The following is a 13,926-nucleotide window of genomic DNA, read 5'->3' as shown; positions in this document are numbered from 1 at the left end:
TAGAGAGAAGTATGTCAGTAGAAACTGGGAACCCTGACATAGGCTTTTACTGAGGTGCGGGGTGAACGCTAATAGCAGTTATGTATTTGGAATTGTGCATGACTATATGACTGTTTGAGAGAGAAGGGGATTTGTCACGACATGAGACACCCATCAAATTTATTAGAGGCCAGTGAGCTCCCACCAGTAAAGGGTTAAAAAAGAGACAAGCAGGCTGGCTCTGTATGGTACAGAGAGAGAGAGAGAGAGAGAGGGAGGGTGGAACTGTGTAATTGAGACCCTCAGGTGATGTAATAGGTATAGCCAATCAAAGTGAATTGCTTTAAGTTTACTAAATTATGCAGGGATCGGACAGAGATTTGAATTCTGCCAAGTGGGAAAGGTGGCATTACATTGCATTTTAAAGTTGTAAGGAGAGTTAACCAGTTAGGCACACAGTAGATTTGATTTTGTACTTGCCTGTGTTGGTTACAAAGGCAGAGCTGTAGAAATAATTAAACATGTAGATTGCACATTAGAATGCTTTCAGTATTTCTTTGTGCATCTGTGTTCCAAGTGATGTTTTGTTTTATTGTACCAGAATTGTAAGAAGGTGCAAGGGTCTTGATTTAGTGAGGATATTTAAAGGCGATAAAAATAAATCTTATTTTGGATTTTCTGAATCAGGCTTTAGTTAATTAAACTGCTGTACTTTGACTCACAATTAGTCTCAGAGGTATCTTTACCTACAAGAATTGGTGTTGAAACCTGGGGTCTGTTTACGGGTCCGGTTGAATGGCCACAACCGGAGCTCCGGAATAGATTACCAAATTTAAGGGAGTGAATCAAAGTACAGTAGGTGCTCATCTGTGATGAAAGAGTGTGAGAGTGTGTGAGAGGTCTGAGCTGAGCACGTGCAAATAAGGAGGTGTCTGTCTTTACACCCAGCCTTAGACCAGTTGTTAAGAGGGGTAGCCCCCTATGCGAAGCTCAGAAGTTTGAAGTGAGTGTAAAGGCTAGAAAAGGATGCCTGGGATGTGATGTTCAGATGAGAGTAAGAAAGAATCTGTCTGAGAGATCGCCGGAGTAGAAGGGAAAGCCGGCTTAATAGTGTGAGCTTAAGGGTGTAAGCCCACGAGTGTAAGCAGTGGTACGGAGGGGACTGATCACCCCTGATAGGTATCACCGGACTGTGATAAGAGCGACCTAGGGGTGGGATCCATTTCACCCACTAGATCAACAATGGAAATGATTGGGAAAAAAAAGGACGGAACTAAGATAATTGGAATTCTCTTAGTTTGAATTAATTAAACAGGTTTAAACTGGATTAATTGAACACATCTCATCTTGGGTAAAAAAAAAATTGGGCTGATGACAAGGAGAGAATTAAAACGTCAGAATCACAGATTAGAGAGTTAGAAAAGAGAAACCAAACAAAGAAAATAGCAGTATTGTTAATACATCAGTTAGCTGGACTAATTGAACAAGTAGTCACTTCCACTAAGAAGTGGAGTGGGGATAAAAAAATTCAGAAAATAGAAGGGTGGACATGGAAGCACCCAGAGAGAGAAAGAATAGAGGCAGGGATGGACGGAGGGACAGAAGAAAGTAGTGTAGAGGAGGAGAGACAGTCAGTGTTAAGGGGACGAAGAAAATCAATGCGGAAAAGATATCAAACTGTAAAATATCCAGCCGAGGAACGAAGGCAGAAAGGGGTGTTCCCGGTGATTCTGAAGGGTGGCAGACTGCAATATATCCCTTGGTCAGGTCAGGACTTGCCTAATTTAATTAACGAATTACCCAATATTTTGGACGGAGCCGGAAGGTGGATTGGACAGCTGGAGGCTGGAATGGTGGGAAAGAGGATGGCGCTGGGTGATATCAAAGCTCTCCTGACAAAAGTGCTGGGAATGGACCAAATGGCTGAAGTAATGAGACGTGCTGGCATCCCGACTGCAGCCTATGACCCGGATGTGGATGGAACACTAATGGATCCATACCGCCACGACATTTGGCAAGCACTGCGGGATATGTACCCCAATCGGATGGATATAAAAACTCTGAGAGGGGAACCGTTGGGTGAGGAAGAGAATGCGGCCGTGTACATAGAAAACCAGTTAAGAAGGTGGAAAAGGGACACGGAGAGGGACATTCTAACAGATCCACTAACCAACTCCCTGTTCCGAGCCGCAATCCTAGAAGGCCTGCCGACTTCAGCTAAGGCAAGACTGGAAGAAGTGGTGGGACTGGATTCGAAAAACTACCGAGAGTTTGTGGATTATGTTGCCCATGCAGTGGAGAGACACCGCAGGGAGGAAAAAAAATGCAGACAAACAGTTGAAGGAGATACAACGCAAACTCCTGCAAGCCCAGCTGGAAGAAATTAAAAGTAAGGGAAAGCTGAAAGTGAAAGAAGACCCCACACCCAAGAAAATAGCACCGATGGTGGTGAACCAAAAGACAGAGGAAATACCTGCACCGATGCTAGGGAGAAACGGAGATGGAGGCCAGCCCATCATAACCTATAACATTTCTGCCTTCCCGCTGTCCATGAACCCAGGAGGCTATGGCTTAAATTATCAACACCCTTATGCTTCACAAAATCAGACTGACTGGAATAGAAATGGGAAAGGACAAGGAGGTGGTAGGCCACCCTATCAGAATCAGAGAGGACAGGGACAGGGAAATCAGCAGCTTCCAAGGCAGGGACCGCCGCCTGGCCCTCCAGGCGTATGCTGGGGGTGCGGGGAAGCAGGACATATAAAAAGAAACTGCCCACAGAACTCTTACAGGCAGGGAGAAAACCAGCAGCAGATAGGCCAGCAAATGGCGCAAATGCCGTTGAATAACACCCCCGTGCTGCAGGGACCTGTGAATTTTCAGAGCTCCCTATAGGGGGGCCCTGAGAACCCTGAAATGGTAGGACAGTACGTACAAATAACAGATACAGCAGATCAGGAACCCATAATTAGTGTTAGAGTAGGAGGGGTTGAGGTCCCCATGATGATAGACACCGGCGCCACGTGTACGTGCATACAAACAAAATATGCGAATCACCTACCATTATCAAACCAGTTTGTGAAAACTGTGGGGTTCTCGGGGAAAGTAACGTTAACTCAGATGACAACGCCGGTACCTGTCACCATTGGAAGCAAAACTACTCATGTACCTATATTAGTGTGTGATAGAACGCCATTAAATTTATTAGGAAGAGATGCAATCTTAGGTTTAGGACTAAAATTAGAATGTACAGAACAAGGAATTGATTTGATGGGAGTGTATTTACTCGGAGTGCCAGGGAAGGAAGGGGTTAATGTGTACTGGTTGGGAGACATAGAGGAGCAAGTTAAAAAACAGGTATGGGAAGTTTGGGGAGAGCTGATAGATACTTGGATTCCACAGGCCGAATGGCCAAGGACAGAACTACACAGCACAATGATATTTGATGAAGAACAGAAACCCGAGATACAGGAGAAATGGGAAAAGGAGGCAGGACGAGAACAGGAGATAAGGTCGGAAAGTATTTTAGTTGGCCCAGAGGGAGCGGCCCTCACGGTTGTGAGGAATGAATGGGTTAACAAATGGTTCTCTGTATCTGGGTCGGAACCACATGTTACATTAAAAGTGAATCCGGGACACAGATCAAAAGACCTAGGACCAATGGTACTGAGGGCACGGGAATTAGAATTTGTTCAGACAGAAAACGTAGATATTTGGACGTCCAGTAATGGACAAATGTTGAAGATAATCGTGGATGTTAAAATGATTGGGAAAACAAAACAGGTAAAAATAGAGGCAGAGATTGAGAAGCAGGAGCAGGAGTGGAGAGAGAGCTTAGAAAAGGATTTGAATTCCCTCCCACAGGAGTTGTGGTCCAGACAGGACACTGATGTAGGGAGGGTTAAAAATGCTAATCCAGTGGAGGTTAGACTAAAGACCGGACGACAAGGACCTTACAGACCACAGTATCCGATTAAGGCAGAAGCAATTGAAGGAATCAGAGGAACAATTAGGGGACTGATAGAAGCAGGGGTATTAAAGGAAACTCGGAGCAAGTGTAACACACCACTGCTACCGGTAAAAAAGGCAGACGGGGAAAAATGGAGATTGGTGCATGACTTGAGGGCAGTAAATGAGGTAGTGGAAGACATGTCAGTAGAGGTTCCCAACCCCTACACCCTGTTGACTAATATACCGCCTGAAAGCGGATGGTTCACTGTAGTAGACCTATGCTCAGCATTTTTTAGCGTGCCGCTAGCTCAAGAAAGCCAGTATCTCTTTGCATTTACATTTGAAGGGAAACAATACACGTATAACAGGATGCCCCAAGGATTCAAGCATTCCCCACATGCATTCAACCAAGTGTTGAGGGCAGATTTGGAGGGGATACAGTTGGAGGGAACATTAATACAGTATGTGGATGATTTATTATTATGCGCAGAGACAAGAGAGCAATGCAGGAAGGACAGTTTAAAACTATTGGAAAGATTAGCAGAAGGGGGTCATAAAGTATCCAGGAAAAAGCTGCAGTTGTGCCAGGAAAAAGTAGAATACTTGGGGAGAGAGATATCAGCAGGGCACAAGGGGATAGCTTCACAGCAAATAGAAGCAGTACTAAAAGTTCCGAAACCACAGACGGTGGGGCAAATGATGACATTTTTGGGAATGACAGGATTCAGTTCTGAATGGGTGGAAAGCTATGCAGAAAAAACACAGGCACTACGAAAGATAATGAAGGAGGCGGGGTGTGAAGAATTAAAAGCCAAACTAACATGGGACAAAGATGCTTCAGAAGCATTTGAGAATATAAAGAAAGAAATGGCACAGGCACCAGCATTGGCTTTACCAACCTATGACAAACCTTTTGACTTATTTGTGAGTAACAGAGAAGCAGGGTTTGCTACAGCAGTATTAATGCAGGAGAATTGCAAGGGCAAACGAAGGCAGGCTGTAGCATATTACAGCACCAAGCTAGACGACGTAGCAATGGGGTATCCTCCTTGCTATCAAGGTCTGGCAGCAGCTTGGTGGGCATACGAAAAAGCAGCCACAGTCACAATGGGGTATCCGATAAACATACATGTATACCACAAGGTAGCTGAATTGATTGAAAAAGGGAAATTTGTCCTGACGCCGTCAAGAATTCATCACTTTCAAATGTTGACCACATTCCCTGACATTACGATAGTGAAGTGTAATAGGGTCAACCCAGCTGATTATATGCCATTGCCACATGAGGGAGAGGAGCATGAGTGCATCAGAGAGACAAGAGCGTATATGAAACTGAGGAAAGACCTGAAGGCTGATAGATTAGACGCAGCAGGGAAGCGAACTCTGTATGTTGATGGTTCGTGCTATAGGGATCATATAGGAAATCACGCTGGTTATGCAATAGTTGAACAGAAGGGGGACACATTTGAGGTGATAGAGGCGAAAGAATGTGAGCAGCCATGCTCAGCTCAGTTGGCGGAGCTTAAGGCATTGACCAGAGCATGTGAGTTGGCAAACGGGGAAGCGGTGGAGATTTATACTGATTCGGCCTATGCCCACGGGGTCTGTCACCTATTTGGGGCAATATGGAGGCAAAGAGGATTTATGAAAAGCGGAGGAGGACCAATACTACACGAAGGTCAAATCAGAACATTAATACGGGCCATGATGAATCCAAGAGAACTAGCTATAATCAAGTGTCAGGCACATAAAAAGGGAACAGATAGCATTACACAGGGAAACTCCAAAGCCGATAAAGCAGCTAAAGAGGCATCAGGATGTGCCGAAGCTACGATAGCCCCGGTAGAAATAGCAAGATCGCATCCAGGGCCAGGTCAGGGAAACATCGAACCCCAAATTACATTAGAAGATGTAGCCCAAGCGCAGGAAGAAGCCTCTGTGGCTGAACAGACAATGTGGAAGGATAGGGGAGCCTTGCAGGGACAGCAAGATAAAATATGGAGAAATGGGGAGGGGTTGATCATAGCACCCACACCGCTACTAACCGTACTAATCAGCGAAGCACATGGGGTTGATCACTGCGCAAGGGGGGAAGTGACCAGAAAGATCAAAAAAGAAGGATTTTGGTCCCCATATCTACAGAACTCAATTGATTACATACTAAGTCAGTGTGAGGTGTGTGCTCAGAATAATATCAGAAAGGGCATTACTGCCCCAATAGGGCACATACCCATTCCCGAAGGACCCTTCAAACACTTATGCATGGATTATGTGGATATGGGAAAGGTGGTAAGAGGGAAAAGATATATGCTGGTGATTATTGACAGATTCAGTAGATGGATAGAAGCAACGCCATCCAAAGATCAAGGATCTGGAACGGTAATTAACTTCCTGTCAAAAGAAATTATCCCAAGGTTTGGCATACCCATGCAATTAAGTTCCGACAATGGGTCTGCTTTTATCGGAAGGGTGCTGAGAGAGACTCTCTCAGCATTACGGATAAAGCAGAAATTTGGATGTGTGTATCATCCTCAGTCCCAGGGAATGGTGGAGAGGGCAAACGGAACTCTTAAGGCTAAAATAAGTAAGATTTGCAGCGAGACAGGGAAAAACTGGATAGATGCTCTGCCATTGGCTTTAATGCAGTACAGAAGTCAGGAAAACAGAATCACACATTTGAGTCCGCACGAAATGATGACAGGAAGAGTAATGCCGGTACCAAAGATAAGGGGGGCAGGGGGCCCCTCATTGGAGTGCTTAGATCAGGACACAAGAGAGTATATACAGCAATTAACTATTATACATAGAACTATATTTGAACAGGAAAAAGCCAAGGAAGAGGAGAGTCCTGCAGCAGAACACCAGATCAAACCTGGAGATCGAGTATACATCAGGAAGTTTCGAAGGCGTTGGAACGAACCGAGGCGAGAGGGACCGTTTGAAGTGACCAAAGTTTCTCCCACGGCGATACAAGTAGAAGGCAGTACATTGTGGTATCACTTAAACCATTGCACCAGAACGGTACCAGGGGCAGGGGAGAGAAGGGAGGTTGAAAACATCAATCATCTGGATTTGAGTAGCAGTGAGGAAGAAGTAGAACTACACAGGGGGAATCTTGGGGAACAGAGACAGAGCCAAAACAGAAAAAAAGGAGCGGAGGATGGTGAAAGTGGTTCTGTGCATGAGCTGGCTGATGATGCAAGTATCCAGCCTGGACTTGTTAGCCAAGGCACCAAGGGAGGTGGGGAAGGGGAAGGGGCCTCTTTCCCCACCTGGGATTTGGAGACTATTTCCCTCAGGGACTTCCTTGACCCACAGTAAAGGAAAATGGAGTGTAGAGAGCATAGAGATGCAGAATCGGGGAGGTAGGGGAATAAAACATTAGATTGGCTTCTGGCGGAAAAAGGAGGAGTGTGTGTTATGTTTGGGGACCAGTGTTGCACATTTATCCCTAATAACACTGGCCCAGAGGGGTCATTCACACAGGCCATGAATAAGCTGAAAAATCTCAGGAGAGAGGTGAAGGAGAATGCTGGGTTCGGGCATGGGGTATGGAATTGGCTGGACAATATGTTAGGAAGATGGGGGGGCCTGGTTTGCTAAAGCTGGAGTTGTGACAGCCATGACAATAACCATCCTGGGATTAATATTTTGCTGTTTTTTACCTGTCTTGAGATCCCTCCTTGCTAGATTGGCAGTGCGACAAATGGTGACACAAGTAACAGGCAACCCACGTTCGGGAGGAACAACTAAGGAATGGGGAAACATTGAACTGCCCCCGCTGGATGAATTCACAATGACCCTGGTTGAAATTGAAACCTGTCAGTTTGCGAGATAGCTGCACTAGTGGAGGATCGTTCTACAACCTCACCGATGCCTACGGAGACCAAGAGACTTAGTCTGTACACAGGAATCAGTCTTTTTCCCTTCCCTAGACAAGGGTGGGAAGGTTTTTGGCTGATGACTGTTAAGGGCAGGCAATCTGGGGGAGCAACCTAAAAAATTCGGACTTTTGCTAGACAGGCCATGATAAGACTAGAATGGGGACATTAATCCCTGACCAAAATACTCGGCTCCCCCACGTTGCCTACAAGTGTGATTAAATATGTGCATGTGAACGGGGTCAAACAGGGGGACTATCTGCGATGGCCTTGATAATTGGAATGAGACTAGGGGATAGTCTCAAAGGGGGGATATGTAAGGAAATTTGTACTCAATATGTAAGCATGTTAGTACTTAGAGAATTTGTACTGAATAATTGTACCTAAACTGGATATGAAATACGGAAGCAAGGATAGTATTAGAATGTCTTCCTTGAAGTAGAATTAGGATGGGTAGGATGGGTCATCAAGTATAGCTGATTTGTAACCTAATATAATCAAGTGTAGCAAATGTGATCAAAGCAGGAGGCCCAGAGCAGCAGTATAGCAGTTACTTACTAGCAAATGCAACCAATAGTCCCTTAGGGGACAATGGACACAACCCATCTGTCCAGCTTGAGATTGACCGTAATAAAAAGAAAGTAATAAAGTGAGCATGTTTTCTTCACATTCGGCCTAAGTCAGCTAAACCACTATTAGTGTACAAGCAGAGTCGTAAAGATAAAAGCAAGGGATATAACCACCATGGTTTCAAGAAGAAAAGAGAGGAAACAGGGGGTGATCAATCTCAAGCAAGACAGATAAAGGGTCAGTGGGTCGTAAAAGCGAGATAAGGATCTTGAGGTATGGAGCTGAAATGTGCTTAAAAAGACTGTAAGCCGATGGCTCGATGGAGTGTTCCGGACATCCCGGCTTTATTTCTGTTGTACTGGAAATAAAGTCCATTGCTTGGAGGATTACAACTCAGACTCTCTGTTTCAATCGGGTTAAATAAGTTGTCGTCTTGGGGAACCACGACATATGTCACCTGTTCAGTTACACTAAGGGAGAATTTAGATGGCCAATGCACCCAACTAGCACACCTTTCAGACTGAGGGGGGAAACCAGGATATCTGGAGGAAACCCACGCAGACGCAGGGAGAATTTGCAGACTGCACAGTGACCCAAGCTGCGAACTGAACCGGGTCCCTGATCTTGTGAGGCAGCAGTGCTAACCACTGAGCCACAATGCCACCTGCATCAGGGAAATGGATGAAGAGATGATAACTGTGGTAATTGATGTCTGTAGGTGAAATTTACATGTTTGAAAGTACTTGTAGTGAATTGCTATTACAATGAGGTAGACGTGATCAACACAGGCTATGAAAGAGAACGGTTAAAGATGAAGTTACGCAGGACAATTGATATCGCACAATGTGACGAAAGCAGAACTTAGGATAATAGATGATGACTAGATTGGAATTTTGCGTGTAAATATTGTAATGCGAAAAGGTACAAGAATGTTGTAAGAAGCCAAGGGGACACAGTAGCTCACAAGCAATCCTGAATTGTAGTTCTGAGTGTTCTCCCTCATGCATGTTGAACAAGCTTGAATAAACTGTTTTGCTGAAGCGTTGTACAGCCTCCAAGACTCAGTTTGTTCGCTCCCTCTAACAAATATCAAAAAGTAATCAACAATTTACTGCTGTTAACAATTCACTAGTTATCGCTGAAACAAACCAGTGCTAAACTTGTGGAGCCATGATGTGGAGATGCCGACGTTGAACTGGGGTGGGCACAGTAAGAAGTCTCACAACACCAGGTTACGGTCCAATAGGTTTATTTGGACTCATGAGCTTTTGGAGCACTGCTCCTTTCTCCAAAAGCTTATGATTCTAAATAAACCTGTTGGACTTTAACCTGGTGCTGTGAGACTTCATACTAATCTTATGGAGGACATGGGTGAACATGTCAGCCATGACTTTTCATTGCTCAAATGTTGATAAGACAATAGAACTTTTGACCCTTCTCTCCAGTCAAATAGAATGCCAAAGATTTAACCTAGGATTAAACATTGACACTTTAGGAAGTCTTTAGACCCCCATCTTACTTGGGTGCTTGGCAGATCACCTGTGTTGACTTCATGATTTTCTACTGAAAAACTGGCTTGGTTGACTTTGGTGTTAACCCCTTACAGCAGTAAGTAACCTTTTAGCAGTACAAAACTAAAAGTAAAAAACGTTCGACCCATGCAAAATAAACTAAGTAACTTGTTTACTTTGTGTATGTGAATCAGTATATTCGCACAAGTTTTTTTCTGGAATATGTGGGTTGTTTACACAAATAAATTTATGGTGTCTGCATTGTTCTCTAAAAGTGACAACACAGGTGGCCAAAGAGATTAAAAAAGCATATGACATGCTTGTCTTTATTGGCTGGAGCACTCAGTGCAAGAGTTGGCCAGTTATGTTGCAGCTATATGAAACCTTGGTTAGACTGCATTTGGAGTACTGCATGCAGTTCTGGTTGCCACACTAACAGAAGGACATGGAAACTTTGGAGAAAGTGCAAAGAAGGTTCACCAGGCTATTGCCTGGTCTCAAAGGCTTTGACTGTAAGGACTTTATTATGGTACTGGTATTATGAGACTTATTATCTGGTATTATGAGACTTCTTACTGTGCTGTAAGGAAATATTGAAAAATCTAGGATTGTTTTCACTGGAAAGACAGAGGGTCAGAGGGAAACCTGATAGAGGTCTACAAAATTAAGAGAGACATGGACAAGATGAATAGTCAGAGACTTTTTCCCAGGGTGGAAGTGTCAATTAATGTGTTATTATGGCTGCATCAACATTTTTAAAGGAACTTTGCACTGACAAAAAAGGTGCCACACACAACTGACTTTTAAAGGGAGCGTTGACCATGAGATGTTCCATGTTCTAGTATAATGACAGGACAAATCATTTGATTGACATAATTGGCTGGAATCTGTTCGTCAGTGGATTTACCTCGGAGAATCTGAAATCTGCTTACTAAGTTCTGCCCAAACAGGATTTTACAACATTAACCAAATTGGGGTCTCTTCTAGGGCAGATGGGACCTGTACAAGGAGGAGGACGGGTTGCATCTAAACTGGAAGGACATAAATATTCTGGTCGGGAGATTTGCTTGTGCCACATAGAACACAGAAAACTACATCACAAACAGGCCCTTCGGCCCACAAGTTGCGCCGATCACATCCCTACCTACTACGCCTATCTATAGCCCTCAATCCCATGTTACTCATCCAGAAGTCTCTTAAAAGACCCCAATGAATTCACCTCCACCACCACCGACGGCAGACGATTCCACTCACCCACCATCCTCTGAGTGAAAAACTTACCCCAACATCTCCTCTGTACCTACTCCCCAGCACCTTAAACCTGTGTCCTCTCGTAGCGACCATTTCGGCCCTGGGAAATAGCCTCTGAGAATCCACCCGATCTATACCTCTCAACATCTCATAAACCTCTATCAGGTCACCTCTCATCCTTTGTCTCTCCAGGGAGAAAAGACCAAGCTCCCTCAACGTATCCTCATAAGGCACACCACCCAATCCAGGCAACATCCTTGTAAATCTCCTCTGCACCCTCTCAATAGCTTCCACATCCTTCCTGTAATGAGGCGACCAGAACTGTGCACAGTACTCCAAGTGGGGTCTGACTAGGGTCTTATAAAGCTGTAGCATTATCTCCCGACTCCTAAACTCAATCCCTTGATTGATGAAGGCTAGTACACCATACGCCTTCTTGACCACATCCTCCACCTACGAGGCCGATTTAAAAGTGGGAGGATTTAAGATGGGAGGATTTAAACTAGGTTGGCAGGGGGGTGGGAACCAACGCAAAGGTGAATTAGCTGAAAGGGAACAAGAAAGTAGGGCCAGTAAGACTCAAAGAAACAGCAGGCAGTTTGGGGTTGCTAATCAAAAAGGGTCTGGTGGACTGAACATAGAACACTACAGCACAAACAGGTCCTTCGGCCCACAAGTTGCGCTGATCATATCCATACCTACCAGGCCTATCTATAACTCTCAATCCCATTAAATCCCATGTACTCATCCAGAAGTCTCTTAAAAGACCCCAGCGAGTTCGCCTCCACCTCCACCAATGGCAGCCGATTCCACTCACTCACCACCCTCTGAGTGAAAAACTTACCCCTGACATCTCCTCTCTACCTGCTCCCCAGCACCTTAAATCTGTGTCCTCTCATAGCAACCATTTCAGCCCTGGGAAATAGCCTCCGAGAATCCACCCTATCTATTCCTCTCAACATTTTATAAACCTTTATCAGATCGCCTCTCAATCTTCGTCTCTCCAGGGAGAAAAGACCTAGCTCCCTCAACCTATCTTCATAAGGCATGCCTCCCAATCCAGGCAACGTCCTTGTAAATCTCCTCTGCACCCTCTCAATAGCTTCCACATCCTTCTTGTAGTGAGGCGACCAGAACTGCGCACAGTACTCCAAGTGGGGTCTGACAAGGGTCTTATAAAGTTGCAGCATTACCTCCCAACTCCTAAACTCAATCCCTTGATTAATGAAGGCTAGCACACCATACGCCTTCTTGACCATATCCTCCACTTGCGAGGCCGATTTAGAACATTACAGCGCAGTACAGGCCCTTTGGCCCTTTATGTTGCGCCGACAAGAGTCCTATGGACCCGGACCCCAAGGTCCTTCTGCTCCTCAACACTGCTAAGAGTCTTACCGTTGATATTATACTCCTTTATCCCATTGGACCCGCCAAAATGGACCATTACACATTTATCCGTGTTGAAGTCCACCTGCCACTTCTCCGTCCAGTGTTGCATCCTATCTATGTCTCGCTGCAACTTCTGACATCCCTCCAGACTATCCACAACACCATCAACAGGTGAAGTGCATCTGTTTCAATGTGAGAAGTTTGACAGGTAAGGGAGATGAACTTAGAGCTTGGATTAGTGCGAGGAACTACAACATTGTTGCATTAGAGACTTGGTTAAGGGAAGGATAGGATCGGATCGGCAGCTTAACATTCCAAGATACAGATGTTTCAGGCAGGATACAGGGGGATATAAAAGGGGTGGGGGAGTTGCACTACTAGTTGAGAATATTACAGCTGTACTCCGGGAGGACATCTTGCAGGGCTCATACACTGAGGCAATATGGGTAGAACTCAGGAACAGGAAAGGTGTAGTCACAATGTTGGGGGTTTACTATAGGCCACCCAACTGCCAGCAGGATAGAGGAACAGATATGTTGGCAGATTTTAGCAAGGTGTAAAAATAACAGGGTTGATGTGGTGGGAGATTTTCATTTTCTCATATTGACTGGGTCTCACTTAGTGCTAGGGGTGTAGATGGGGCAAAGTTTGTAAGGAGCATCCACGAGGGCTTCTTGAAACAGTATGTAGACAGTCCAGTTTGGGAAGGGATCATACTAGACCTGGCATTGAGGAATGAGCCTAGCCAGGTGGTCAATAGTAGAGGAGCAGTTTGGGAACAGTTACCACAATTCAGTAAGCTTTAAGGTACTAATGGATAACGATAAGTGTAGTCCTCAAGGTGCTAAATTGGGGGAAGGCTAATTATAACAATATTAGGGAGGAAGTGAAGAATGTAGATTGGGGGCAGATGTTTGAGGGTAAATCAACACCTGGCATGTGGGGGAGGCTTTCAAGTATAAGTTGATAGGGATTCAGGACTGGCACATTCCTGTTAGGAGGAAGGATAAGTATGGCAAGTTTTGGGAACCTTGGATAACGAGAGATACTGTGAGCCTAGTCAAAGAGAAAAAGGAAGCATTTGTTAAAGCTAGGAGACTGAGAACACATGAAGCAGGTGTGGAATACAAAGAGTAAGAAGGACCAAAAGGGGTCACGAAAAAGCACTGACCAGCAGGATTAAGGACAATCCCACGGCTTTTCATACAGACGTAAAAAACAAGAGGGTAGCAAGGGAGAGGGTTGGCCCACTCAAGCACTAGGGAGGGAATCTATGCATGGAACCAGAGGAAGTGGACAAGATATTAACTGAGTACTTTGCGTCAATATTCACCAAAGAGAAGGACTTGGTGAATGATGAGTCTGGGAAAGAACGTGTAGATAATTTGGGTCAT

Source organism: Carcharhinus amblyrhynchos, chromosome 12 (assembly GCF_965287045.1).
Source record: "Carcharhinus amblyrhynchos chromosome 12, sCarAmb.v2.hapA, whole genome shotgun sequence".
NCBI lineage: Eukaryota > Metazoa > Chordata > Chondrichthyes > Carcharhiniformes > Carcharhinidae > Carcharhinus > Carcharhinus amblyrhynchos.
This window is presented reverse-complemented; position numbering follows the sequence as displayed.